This window comes from Convolutriloba macropyga, chromosome 15, assembly GCF_964194025.1.
Source record: "Convolutriloba macropyga chromosome 15, txConMacr16.3, whole genome shotgun sequence".
NCBI lineage: Eukaryota > Metazoa > Xenacoelomorpha > Acoela > Convolutidae > Convolutriloba > Convolutriloba macropyga.
Window position 1 is genome coordinate 1,189,777 of NC_134482.1, and position 14,629 is coordinate 1,204,405.

Below are 14,629 nucleotides of genomic sequence, written 5' to 3' on the forward strand. Positions count from 1 at the left end.
CTTGTACCTGAGAGGTGCAAGTACAAATTTACAAGTATTAAACGTTTGATTGATAAAATTTTGGATAGCCGAGTCAACAGCAGCTTTTATCCCACAAGACAGCATATGGCATGATTTCACCCTTCAAATGACCCGTGACCAGTTATATTTATGTGTAAAGTCTTTGCGTCCCATGCGTATTCAAAACAATATTTTGCAAAAAGTATACAGATGGCGGTGTAGAAACTAATCATGGACTTTTAAATTGTGTTGATCGGTGAACTTTCTGTTCAAGATCAAAATATGCGTATGATGTTTATGAATATAAATGCACAAAATTCACTAAGGAGAGGTAAATTTTACAAAAATTGTTCTTCAATTATTGTTTCAATATATTTTTTGCCATTAGGGCCTCGAAGGTTTCCAAAAAAAGGACACAAGTCGAATTTCGGATGGATCGTAATTCCACTCGAAAGAAAAGGAAGGAGCATGTATGGGGCATTTTCTTACGCATAAAATTTTCCCCTAATATCAAAAAAGAATCTTGAATTAGTCGTAATTGTAGTGATAAACTTATTAAATAGTTTCAGGGGAGCCCTCGGGCGATGCTCTGACTCATATTTTTGAGACAGTGAAGAAAAGTGTCAAAAAACAAGGCCTCCCAAATCGCAGAAAAACTCTGTCTCGACGGAAAATGACCTTGATGATAGAAACCTTCATCTTATTGAGTGCACGGGTATGGACAAGGGCAATGGATGTGTTGTATAGACACAAGTGTGGCTACCGAAGATAATCCCAAGAGACAATTTGACTCGACCATTTCAAAGTGAGTTCTGCTCAGCTAAACAGGCAACCGAAGTTTCAAAACAAGTTTCATCGCCAACGCCGACAAATGCTTTTCATGCTGATGCGTTAGAGCAATACGATAGGAAGGATAAAATATGAAATTCAGGAGTCGTTGAAGAACACAACAAAGATGTGTACCAAAAACGTGTCGACGTGACCGAAAAAATTGTGTTACAATAGATAATACCGATATTTTCGTGTGCCATCGCCTTCCAACAAGAAGGAATGAACCCAAAAGTATAATTGTGAAATTTGTCAGGACATAAACTAAATATCTGATCATTGGAAATAAGAAGAAGCTGATAGAGATGAGCCAGCGACTCATTAATGCTGATGCAGCACCGCCAATCGGGAAGGTCATGCACTTTATCAGACGAGATGTCGCGAGTGTGACTGATGTAAATGAACAAATAATCGTGTATCTGAAATCTTCTGATAAATTTGTATTTAATAACTTTTTTGAATTATAAGAATGGGATAGCGTTTTATTTGATAAGTGTATTAACCAGCGTTTTTAAAATTGGACCCCGCAAAGGTGCAATGCGGTTCGAACTACAAAATCAGGCTGAGCAATAAATTAAAAGCTTCGGTATTTTGCACTGACATAAGATCACTGAGATACAGGACTAATTATATTCCTGAAACAGCAACCAAAAACGTCGATTACTTATCTATAAACACGGAACTCATTATTATATCTACTTACTATTTCTGTACATAACTTCACCAATTGGCGCTAACTGCTTATTTCTCGAATCCAGTTAGATTGATGTTAAAATATTATTAACATTTTGGAAAAGCGCAGACGAGATTAGTAGCGATATGATTCAGTCGCCTCTTGGCCCAATAGATATTATTGCGCACAGTAGTTTTGATACACAAACCAAAGATGACAGGACTCACACAGATAGACATATAGAAACCTACATATACACAGATACAGATAAAACAGATTCATCCAACCAACTGGTTTGGTCCAATCCAATTCAACAATCTCTACATCCAAGAATACTACGCCAATTGCCTTATTCAAATACGTCAAATACTTCTCATGGCGCAGTCAGCGAAAACTCCATTAGGAGTATTCCTTTTCTGGGATGCAGGCGCGACAACTCCGATCGAATGGAAACAATGGTTCTCCACACTTAAAATGGCGATAATGGCATGCGATAACATTGAGGTGGATGAACTCCTCAAACTAAAACCACAAGCAACCGACCTATTCTACCCCACTCTGCCCCAATAAGAGGACGAATTTGAAGGAAAAACAGATGATGAAGCAAAGAATAGAGAGCAAAAAAATGAAAAAAGGATAGTAGACTTCGAGAATGCAAAGTTATGGAACGAAAAGGAACAATCGTAGATAGAAGAATGTGGGACGAGGCAGACACAAAAGAAAAAGGCCTCATCTATTTATCACTCGGAGCAGACGCAAGAAGTTACCACCAGAAAAATCCCCACATACAAATAGAAAAATTCACCACACACAAACTAGTCCACGAATTCAACATCACATTCACTATTCCACCGAAAACTACTCTCGATAGATTCACACACACTTTTCAAGTCTATGCAACACCAAGTTCACACCTTTTCAAGTCACCAATCACTGGAAAAGAAACATTCTGTAGTAGAGTTCGCGAAGTGGGCGCATTGTGCAATTTCAAAGATCTGGAAGATGATTTGATAAAGGAACTCTTCATCTCCAATATGGCAAACACATCGATTTAAATGGATTTACTGTCAGAGGATTGTACTCCCCAAAAAGTACTTGCTTTCGCCCAATAAATAGGGTGAGAGGCCAGGCAAACCAGCCAGGCAAAATTTATAAATCATACACAAGCAACACCAGTTGGTCACAAGTATTGTACGTCAGAAATAGACCACGACCACCAGCACCACAGCGCACACGACAACAACCCACACTGCTAACACCCACAACAGGAAAAATTGAGCCATGCTACAAATGTGGTCATCCATTCATCAAGAATCACATCAACATTGGTAAAACTCAAAATTTCACTTGTAAGATATGCTGAAAGATCGGCCACTTTACGTCATTATGCAAAGCACCAAACTTGGTAGGGGAAAACCAACCACATTCAGACAAGAAAACAGAAGCATCACACAACAACAAAACCAGCAACAAACCAAAAGAGTCCGACACATACAAGAACAACAACAAAGCAAAGAAGAAGAGCCAGGAGAAGTAACAGTATATGCCGAAGCAGCCCAAAGCATCAAAGAATTGATGGAAGACTGGGCATCGGTTAATACAGTGAGACCATCAATATACAAAGAGATAAACAACGTGTCACTCAACAAAGACACAAGAGGAGAAATTTGGTTTAAAACAAACTGCGGTGAGACCAAAATTGATTGGGTAGCAGACACCGGTTCGCCAATATCTTTCAAGCAGGAAACTACGGCTACAAGCATAGTGTCCAAACATACGTCAACAAAAACAACGACATTCACGGAGAAGACAAAGTAAAAATGCTTCAACAACCAGGATATCCAGATAACTTGTGTACTACATGTAACATTCAAATTGGGATCATGGACGGCAACAAAAATGCAACATATTGCTAGTGAACAACCTCCCTCAAAACGTCATGGGCAGAGACATACTACATCAGCTTGGAATCCGCGTTATAGCATCCAAACCAACTGGTAAAATTATTGGCCTAATATCCGACGCATGAATTGAACAAAACATAATAAATTCGATAATCAGAAAATACCCACATTTGTGCACTCGAATAGGTAGCTCAATAAACCCACATGGCTAAATCAACATTCAAAAAACCCCAACACAAAACAAAGGTAGAAGGGTACCACTACACCTATTTGAGCGAATAGAAAAAGAAATAGAAAAACTAATTGAAGACAAACAAAAAATCAGACTGGAAAAATGCTCATATGAATATTACATAAGCCCAGTGGTAATAATTGTTATGAAAGACAAAAGCATCAAAATAGCACTAGATTCAGAACTTAATGATGTTATACATAAAAACAAATACCAAAAGCAAAGCATAGATCATCTCAAAGACACAGTAGCAAAATATATCTCCGAAAGGAGTAAAGATCACGCAACATTTTATTTTTCTAGAACTGACTTAATGTATGCCTACAGCCAAACACCTTTAGATCCACAGCTGAAAAAACATAGGTGGAAAAGCTACAGGAAGATTCCTAAATGGCTTTTACGGATTTACAGATACGCCGGCAACATTCCGAAAACGTATAGACGTGACATTAAGAAACTGCCACAACAAATTCGTTTTTCCCAGAAATCACAGAAGGCAACATAGCCGAACATGAAAAAAGAACTAGATAAAATACTACAACTATTGAACAAAGAGAATCTAGCAATAAAACTACAGAAAAGCAAATTCGCTTAGAAAGAAATATTTTGGTGGGGATTTCAAACAACACCAACTAGAATAAACCCAACTAAAAAGAAATGCGAATCAATAAATAAACTGGAATCACCGAAAACATCAAGACAACTCAGATCGTTTTTGGGATGCATCCACCACCTAATAAAATTCAAACTAAGATTAGCGGAACTATCGGAACTACCAATGCGACCCCTATTATTGAACAACAACACAAAAACTCAAAAAAAACTAAATTGGAAAGTAGAACACACAATCGCTTTCGAAAAAAACTAAAAAGCAAATAACCAACATCACAAAAAAACACTTTGATATAACAAAAGAAACAAGATGAAAAGGGGAAGCAAGTAAGAAAAGACTCGATTTATGCTTAGAGCAAAAACTTGACTTCATTTGGAGACCAGACGCCTATGCAAGTCACTTTCTGAATAGATTAGAAGAGAGATACAGCAGAAGCGAACTAGAATTACTCGCCATTGTATGGGCAGAGGAACACTTTAAATACTACTTATACGGCAAAATTTTTTTGTCACAATAAGATCATCAAGCACTTCTATCAGCCCTAAAAAACTATAGAGGTTATAAAACAAATCGAAGTTGACTAATCAGATGTATGGATAGATTAATACCATTCAACTTTACAACCAAACATATTGCCGGCAAAAATATGGGATTTGCTGACTAGCTTAGTAGAAATCCCCCAGGTACACCGGCACCAGTAAACGAAGACGACGAGAAATTCGTCGTAAGCATGATAAAAATAATCGCTTCGTATTGAAACAAAATATATCTTCGCTCGGAGCAACCAAACTTTCAACTATTCGGTAATTTCAACTAATAAGATAGCAACAATCAAAATGAACGAAGTGACGTCACGCACAAAACACAGATAGAACAAACCAGTCGCTTCGTTCATTGCTAAATTCTAAGCCACAAATTCACTCTCAGTTGAGAGCAATTACAACAGCCCAAAACCCAGACAAAATACCTTCGATTTACAAACTAAAAAACGCAAAAGGGCACCAAACAAAAAGAGTCCCCCTATGGATACAATCTCCCCAAATAAAACATTGCGTGATAATAGCACCCAAATAGATCCCGATTCCCATAAAGGAAGAGGCCTAAGCGCCCTTAAAGAAGAAAGAAATGCCGAAATATTCACGGCAATTGATCAACTTCCCACACCTGAATATCGACAAAACTTAATGAGAGTGTTCAATGAAGAATTGTTGGCTGAAAATTCAAAAAAGGACCTCCTTCCATTCATAGAATTAGAACAAAAAAGAGATTGGCTCACCTTAAAGAAGGCTCACCCAGTATTCAAAAAAATTTTCTGAGACTTATCAGTTACACCAACTGGTTGCTTATTATACGACAACCGTTCAGTTATTCCTACAAAATTACGTCCATTGGTGTTGCAGACAATTTTTAGTAAGCATCCGGGCCCAGCGGGAATGATTGCTATTGCAAGATGGGTGTGGTATCCACAAATTCGTAGCAAGATTGTCGCTCAGGTGCACAGTTGCAGAAACTGCATAGAGAAGGGTGAAAAATTGAAACTCTCATAACAAAAAACAATGTCGGTACTTTAATGTCGCCGGCCCCATACCCTATTAAAAAAGCACACAATATCACTACATACTGGGCACAGTTGACAGACTGTCGAGATTTCCTCACGCAGAAAAATATACTAATTGCGACAACAACACATTTAATGAATATCTCGAAAACTATTGCAAACTACACGGAAACGGAATACCCCGCTCCATTAGGTGCGATCAGGCACAAGCATTTGAAGCAAAAGAATTCGAAATATTCAAAAAAAACTAGCAACAGCTGGTGACCAAAGATGCAGAGGTATGGTCGAACTACTCATACGAACAATAAAAAGAAGATTAGCAGTTCTAGAAATTGATCCCAACTTGTCAAATGCAACTCTAAATCGGGAATCAGTGAAATTTCGTACCCAAACACCGAAGAACTACAAGAGCTAAACAAAACACTGTAAACAATTGTTTCGCCCCTGGAGAGGGAAGTGAGATACAGGACTAAACAGATTCCTGAAATTGCAACCAAGAAATTATATTACCTATCTATAAAAGCGTAATCCATTATTTTATCTACTTACTATCTTTGTACATAGCTTCACCAAATGGCTAACTGCTCATTTCATGGAACTGGTTAGACTGATGCTAGCTGTCATTAACTTCTTAGAAAAGCGCAGACGAGATTATTAGCGATATGATTCAGTCGCTTCGTGGCTCAATAGATATTATTGCACACAGTAGTCTTGATACACAAACTCAGATAATTGGAATCACCCAGATACACATAGAGAAACCTGCACAGACACAGATACAGATAATACATGTTCATCCAACCAACTGGTTTGGTCTAATCCGAATCAACAATCTCTACATCCACAAATACTACGCCAATTGGTATACTTAACTCACGTTACTTCTCAATCAGTAAAATAAAATTTTGATGAACTAGAACAAACCATAAAATATAAAATTGACAAACCCACTGTTATATGTCTTTCGGAAACCTGGTTGCCGTCTGATTGTTTTTTCAAATTTCGGATATAATTTAGAAAATCCGGATATAGTACCGTAATTTCATACAGCGCGAATAAAAGCATTGGTGTTGCTTTCGATTTTGATGAAACGGTAGCATATGAAGTCATACAAACACCAAGCGGTCTCTGTTTCTTTTCGTTAACAATAAGATGTTTTAGTACCAAAAATGTAATAATTTGCAGTATCTAAAAACAACCATCCACTAGCTACCTTGATTTTTTAAACGATTTTGAAATACTACTTACATGTCTACAACAGCACGAACTAAAATGTGATTTCAACATAGATTTATTTCAAAATTCTAAATTCGTTAACGAGTACTATGCAATACCTATACAAAATAGTTTGACTCAAAGTCTAGACTTCCCTACGAGAGTAACAGATAACACCACAACGTAAATTGATCACGTCTTTTATAATGAAAGAGTTAATTCCGTTTAATGCTGTATCAATTTTCCAAGCATTACTGATCATTATGCATTTAATACAAGCTTTGATTGGCCAACTAAAACTGAAGATCAAATTAAGGAATCAAAAGGTATCCATTTCTGATTAATGTGAAAGCCCTGAATGATTTTCGGAAACTAGTTTCATCTAAAATGACTAGTTTTTCTTACGGTGACTGCCTTCGGAATGTACAAAGAGCCTTATTAAAATTATAAGATAAGCAATAGACGAAAGATCTTAAATTGAAACAAAAAAGAATAAATCTATAAAGTGTCCGTGGGTAAATAAAAAATTTAACAACTTTATTACAGAAAGGAACGGTTTCTTAAAAAACTTAGTGAAGTGCCGGATTTCTAAAATACAATCTAAATATGTAATGCTTAGAAATAAAAAACAAATTAATTTCTCCGCTTTTATAAAAAAAACAGTAAAAGTTGAGCTCAATTAGTAGAAGGAATAGCAAAGTTGGCACAATATCAACTGAAGATGAACATGGAACTACCACTGAAACTTATCACGAAGTCACTGATTTCTTCATTAATTAGTTTTGTTCTTTTGGTAAGAGAAATAGTAGCTCGATGGAAACACCAATAAATAAAGTTAACACAAGCCCAGCAAATAACCCAAAATCAATTTACGTTTTTGATTGTACCTATACAGAAGCGTTCAATTTGTTGCAAAATCTTGTTGCTAATAGAGCAACTGGGTTGAATAGAAATCCTGCTAGATTCTAAAACTTTCTGGAAATATTTTTGCGTACCCTGTCTCATTCTTAGATAGTCTATAACTCACAAAGTTATTTTTCCTGACTGTTTGAAACATGCAAAGAGTTTGTCCAACACATAAAGCTGGAGCAAAACGGAGAGTCGTCAATTATTTACCCATATCTGTGCTTCCTGCATTGAGCACAATTTTCGAAATATCAATGTTCAACCGTCTCTATAACTTTCTAAGAAATAAAAAAGTTTTATATAAAAAGCTATTTGGTTTCCAACCCAAACGCTCTATAACCGACGTCCTGATTCAAAATTACAAAAAGCATTTGCTTTGTGCAAAAGAATTTTACTGTCGCTTTTTACTTGACATTAAGAAAGCGACTGACACTAACAATCATTCCAAACTTCTTCAAAAAACTTTCTGAATATGGTTTTAGAAGAGCTGCATTAGAATGGTTTCAATCATAATTGACAAGCAGAACCCTTTGTGTTAATTTAGGCTATGGCCTATCTCGATTAGAGGTCATCATTTTTGGCGTACCACAGGGTTCTTTTTTAGACAACAGTTATTTGGTCTTTATATGAGCGGTTTGCCTCTCTGTCCTGAGCAATTAGATCCGCATGTGTTGGCAGATGACACAAATATATTCTGTGAATACAACTTGTTAAATATTTATGCTTTGAATGATTAGCTCAATTAGATTACGTTATGGTTTGCGGAAAAAAGCTGTGTTTGAATTCTTCTAAGACACTGCTAATGAATTTTACAGCCTATCATGTCGTATGCTTTGTTACTGTATGGATGCACCTTAAAAAATTGAATTGATTATACGTACTTCAGAAAAAAATTTACGGATAATTTACTATAGTGGCCGATGTGAACACATCAAAGATAATTTTGCGAAAAATAACGTGTTATCCATATTCGAACTTTACCTAAAAAAGCTCATAAAGTACATTTTGATCTATGGTCAAACTAACAAATATTAACTGAAAATTGTCACAGAAATAATAGGTTTTGTTATACAAAATCGAACACAGCAGTTCAACCTAAAATAACTAAGATTAAAAGTACTGCTCAAAAAATTCACGTACGGACGTCCGGATCTGTACAATTTTTTGTAATATCAATATGGAATATCGCCCCTTGAAACTAATTTATCTGGATTTGCGCTTAAGAAATTAACAGACCGTATAATTAATCCAATAATTATTAATGAAATTGTTTCTGAACGACTGTTCATGTAATCTATATTTATTATTGAGTTATATAGTAATTATTCACTCTTTGACCCAAGGGCACTCCCATGCAGCCACTTCGCTTTGGAGGTTCCACTTTGGTGCTATATTTTAAATTTTGTAAGATCGTTTTGTAAAACTTTTGATTATGCATCGGAGAAATTCGTTCATTCATTCAACTGTTAATGATTTGGATTCGGTTCGATGTATCCTAAACGTTTCACAGAAACAGCAATTAACATTTGCTGAAAAAGGTTGCTTAATGGCCACAGAGAAACCTACAAGATTTAGTGGAACTATTGACAAAATACAACAATTGTTTTTAATTTTGCTATCGAGCAACTCCAACTCACCAACTTTTTGGATATTTTTGCTATAGTACAGTGGAATGGTTGAGACAAAAACTTCTCTGATTCTTATGGCTTAATGCAGAGTCTGTCAATGATAAAATTAAACTGAATGTTAGAAACAAGTATATACTAGATCAAAAACTCACAGGTACGTTTTAGAGGGATCTTCTGTTTTTGAACGAGAAATTTAAATAGATCGCTTCTGGCAATTGTTACAAATAACTATTCAAAATCAAAAAAGCCTCAAAAAATAATATTGTTCAATAATTAAAATATTGTCTATCCAAATCAAGCGATTTCTATTCTCGCAATCGTGGCATGTAGAGTAATCCTTGTGACTGAGTGTTCTAGACGAAATACATTTTCTAGATAAAATCAAAACTTCTTTTGCGAATCATGTACCCATAGAGGGCAAAATAATTAGGAACCAAAAACAGTCAGCTCTTTGTTTAGCAAATATTTATTTACCTCGAATGTAATTTAGCTTTCAAAACACGTCAAAAATCTAGGTATCTTTCAAAACAGTTCCAAAGCAAGAAATTACAATCAATCTGGAGCACTATAGAAAAATTTTTGGACATATTGATCAAATAATATAGTGATCAGGTTCTAATTTCTCTCAAAAATCTCAAAACATAAAACTCAAATAGAAATTTCTAAATGATAGAGATTCCTCTCAGGTCTTCACAAATATTCCAGCTTTATGGATATAATTTTTTGATAAGATTATTGACAACAAATATAGAGACCGCATCTTTAATTTTCCTATCAACCTGGGTTATTATAATGGAGATTTTTTTTCTGTTAACCCTGATACCTCAACTTCCAGGCCATTTTTTAAAAACAATTAATGCGGCGTGCATGCTCTCTACTATATTGGGAATTCAATCCAAAGAAACAAATGACAAATCAAGACAAAAAAGGACTGTTTGTTTGAATACAGACTGATATGATTGACTAACGCTTCTTCTAAAATTTTTGAAGCTTTTTGGCTATAGAAAATAAAAAATTAGTTTTACGAATTGATTCAGAACAAAGTTATCAACTAATGATGCTTAACACTTATAGACCAATTCCTTTTGTAATTAAGTAGACAATAAATAATGAGTAGACCTATGAAAATGCTTTTTCAATTCTAAAAGATTGAGAAAATTAGCTTCAGTCCGTCGGAATTAAGTTTTATGGAAAACTTCTTGACCGATGATTATCAACGATTTCGATAAATTTTTTGTGCACAAGGCTCTGGTCGCAATAAAAAGTAAAACGGAGCCTCAATTCTGAAACTAAATTTTCAACAAAATAATACAGTGTTTTTCCAGGTAGCTGGGAAAACTCAGTAGTCGTTCCCAACTAAGAAAAAAATTGTAAGTCTGATTTAGAGAAATATAGGCAGGTTTCTCTTCTGACAATTGCATCTAAAATTTTTGGAAAGTTGTTTGTTTATATGTCTTTAGCGCCATTTAGAACCAATATTCCACCAAGCCCAATATGAATTTTGAAAAATTATCTCTTGCTTCGGTTAATTTTCGGTTTACCTAGAATCTATCTATAAATCAATTGATTCAAAAGGAAATACTGACATAATCTATACCGACTATGAGAAAGCTTTTGATAAGGTCGATCACGGTAAACTTTGAACAAATTTAATTAATCTCGGTGTCCGCGGGAAAATTATCAAATTACTTCAATCTTACTTTATCGGAAGGAGGCAAAGACTTAGAATCAACGGTCATTTTTCTGAAAGCGTTAACGCTACAAGTGGAGTTCCGCAAGGATCACTTCTGGCATCTCTCTTCTTTGTAATCTACGACAACGATTCACCAGAAACTTGCAGAGCTGTTATTCCTCTCTTCTGTGCCGATGACTCTAAATTGATATCAGTTAGTAAGACCAGCTTTATTCTTTAAATGGCTCTTAATAGGGTGATGAGATGGAATGAACAACACAAACTTCACCGAAACGTTGAGAAATGCTCTCATATCTCAATGTGTATTTCCATGCTCCATTTTACTTATTCTGTAACCTTGATCGAAAAAGTACACATATTGAAAGATTTAGGAGTTTATGTAACAAACAATCTTAAGTGGGGAAATCCACAAAAAAAAGTTCTAGAACAAAGGGCTTAGAATTCATTTCATGTTAAGAAAAGCTCACGACCACTAATTTCGTCAGGTAAATTAAATTTGTAAAAATCTATGGTAGTGCCGGTTTTGTTATACGGAAGAGTTTGTTGGTTTGCTAATGTAACAAACTCAAAAGAACTCAAAAATTATTCAGAAAAAGATTTTGAAATGGATCAACAACAAGAGCAGTAACAATTATAAAGGACTTTTTCTGTTGCAGTCCTATCTTACCGCTTTCTTTATATCTACAATTTCAAAATTTACTTTGCATTCAAAAACTTTAACGGGTCATTTCAATTTTAACATTGACCAATTTGCCTGCCTGAGGACCACCGCACGTTCATTACGGAGTGACATCGAATTGAAACTCGACCATTCAAAATCACGCCTTGAAATTTGCTAGCAAAGCTTTTTAGAACTTGTGCTCTTGTGAAAGGACTTCCACAGAGTTTACACGTTGGAACTGCTGTGGATTCCAAAAGTTGACTACTCAATTTTCTGTGGCATTTTTTTGAAACGAGTTAAAACGAACTGGTCAGCAATACGTGGAAAATTAAACAGCAGACATGGACAGAAGAACGTGACACAGTCCCATGCCTGACAACACCGAAGGGCCAAATCCCTACTACTACAATGTGACTATCATTGCCTGTTTTTTTTATCCCGATAATAGATAATAAAGTTGTTATGAATCAAATGAAAATATATATAGCAAAAAATCGCTATTTGGATTAAAAGATCTGCAATAATAAGGAGTTATCTGCCAGCAAAAACTTCGGAAACATTAGTAGATGCGGATCTATTCTGTTTCAGACCCCCAGTTCAGTGAGCAAAAATTTTTTATGACCCCTAGGCGCATTACATGACAAAACAAGTGGAGGTGTTCTGTTGCTCTATATAACAAACGGATAATTTGATGGGTAATTACAATAGCATCTTGAATAGTGAGCATCTTGAATAGTGATCGGAGAGCATCGTGAATATTGATCATTACGGAACAGTCGCTATTTTTAGAAGAAAAAATGACCATGTAACAAATGCCGATAAGAAAATTTTTCTTCGACAAAAAGAATTATTCTAACGAAAAACTCCAGGAATATATTCGGAATTCAGATTGGAGTCTTTTCTGGATGTCACAATAAGCTAACAAAAAAATTCCAATTTTGTATCATAGTCGAGAAAGCAAAAAATATGCATGCACCATTGAAATCTTATTTTGCGAGGAATGATAAACCGAAAGTTTTTCTGGGTAGAAATAAATTCCTAACTATTACGCAGCGAAAATTTCCAATGTTTCAGAAAAGATAGGAATCGTTCATTTGATGGCAAACAAATGGAGATGGTCAGCTGCTCTATATAACAAACGAATAAATTTGATGGGCGATAACAATATTGATTTTTTTGAAAGAATGAAAAACGAAAATTAGAAACGCTATTTATTCCGTACGAGTTTGTGTGATGTATCAAAAACATCGGGACAAGAAAGACTATCCACAAGACTGCATTGATTGTTTATATCATCGCATAAAACTTCAAAAATAGTTTAGTCACCGAGCGCATCTTGAACAGTGATCATTCCGGAACAGTTGCTATATTAGAAGAAAAAATGGTCATGAAACAAATGCTAATCAAAAAAACTTCGTTCGACAAAGAGAACTTTTCTAAGGACAAACTCCAGGAGTATATTTGGAATTCAGATTGGAGTCTTTTTTGGATGTCACAAAATGCTAAAAAAATGATGCTTCAATTTTGTATCATAGTCGAGCAAGCAATAAATGTCCTTGCACCATAGAGATCTTGTTTTGTGAGGAATGATAAACCCAAAAAGTTTTTCTGGATAGAAATAAATTCCTAACTATTACGCAGTGAAAATTTCCAATGTTTCAGAAAAGATAGAAATCTGTCATTGCATGACAAAACAAGTGGAGGTGGTCTGCTGCTCGATATAACAAAAAAAATTTAGATGAGCGATTACAATAGCATCTTGAAAGGTGAGCATATTGAATAGTGATTGGAGAGCATCTTCAATAGTGATCATTACGGAACATTCTACAATGTACGGAGGTTTTCAAGAACGGAAATGGATAAAAAAGAATACAGTTGGAGCATTCCTCGATCTCTCAAAATCTTTTGACTCAATCTCACAAGAAATACTAAAAGAAAAATTGAAATGTTTAGGATTCGACAGAACATCTGCACAATTGATTAGATCCTATTTGAAAAACAGAACTCAAAAAGTAGTTTGCTCAAGAAATGAGGCCGACTGGATTTTCATAACAGAGGAGTGCCACAAGGCACAGTATTAGGACCATTATTGCTCAACATCTGTGTGAATGATCTTCATAGAGCTCTTGATAATGACAATTGTCAAGTAATCCAGCAAGCTGGTGACACTTTCCTTTATTCTTCTCATAATAATGAAAATGTAGCCAGAAGTTATTTGGAAAAAAATATTGAATAATTTTGTTATTACTTCCAGTCACATCAATTAATGATGAACAATATAAAGACAGAATTTATCGTTTTTGCTCCATCAAAAAAGCACGAACTCCACCATAGCTTAAGTTAACGGCATGAACATAGGAGAATCGTTGTTCTTAAGATATCTAGGAATAATAATAGACAACAAATTAAACAAGAAGAGATCAAAAGAGTACTATCCAGAATGGCGTGCAGCAACAAAATCTTGAAAAACATAAGTAACTGTTTTCCTATAAAAACTAGAGTAATACTATTGAACACGCTTGTTTTAATTCACTTTCAATACTCATCTCTTATGCTCGTTGGTATCAGAAAAAATATCATGATGAGTTTAGAAAAACGCCCTAATTGCGGAATAAAAGGGTGTTTCAAAAGATAAAAGAATGATCGCTCGATTGATTCAAAAATAAAAAGTAGAATCATGACTGTTGAGTTCCTTCCCAAATATCGATGCATGGTTTT

At 35.2% G+C, this 14,629-nt stretch overlaps 1 protein-coding gene across 1 annotated transcript in view; it reads left to right on the top strand.

Moving 5' to 3' along the window:
• Window positions 1-545: 545 nt before the first annotated feature.
• Window positions 546-14,629, top strand: part of LOC142354358 (uncharacterized) — a 406,219-nt gene continuing 392,135 nt past the window's right edge. Inside the window, exon 1 of the mRNA XM_075406632.1 lies at window positions 546-561. The gene's annotated coding sequence lies outside the window, so the exon portion shown is untranslated. The remainder of the gene's footprint in view (window positions 562-14,629) is intronic.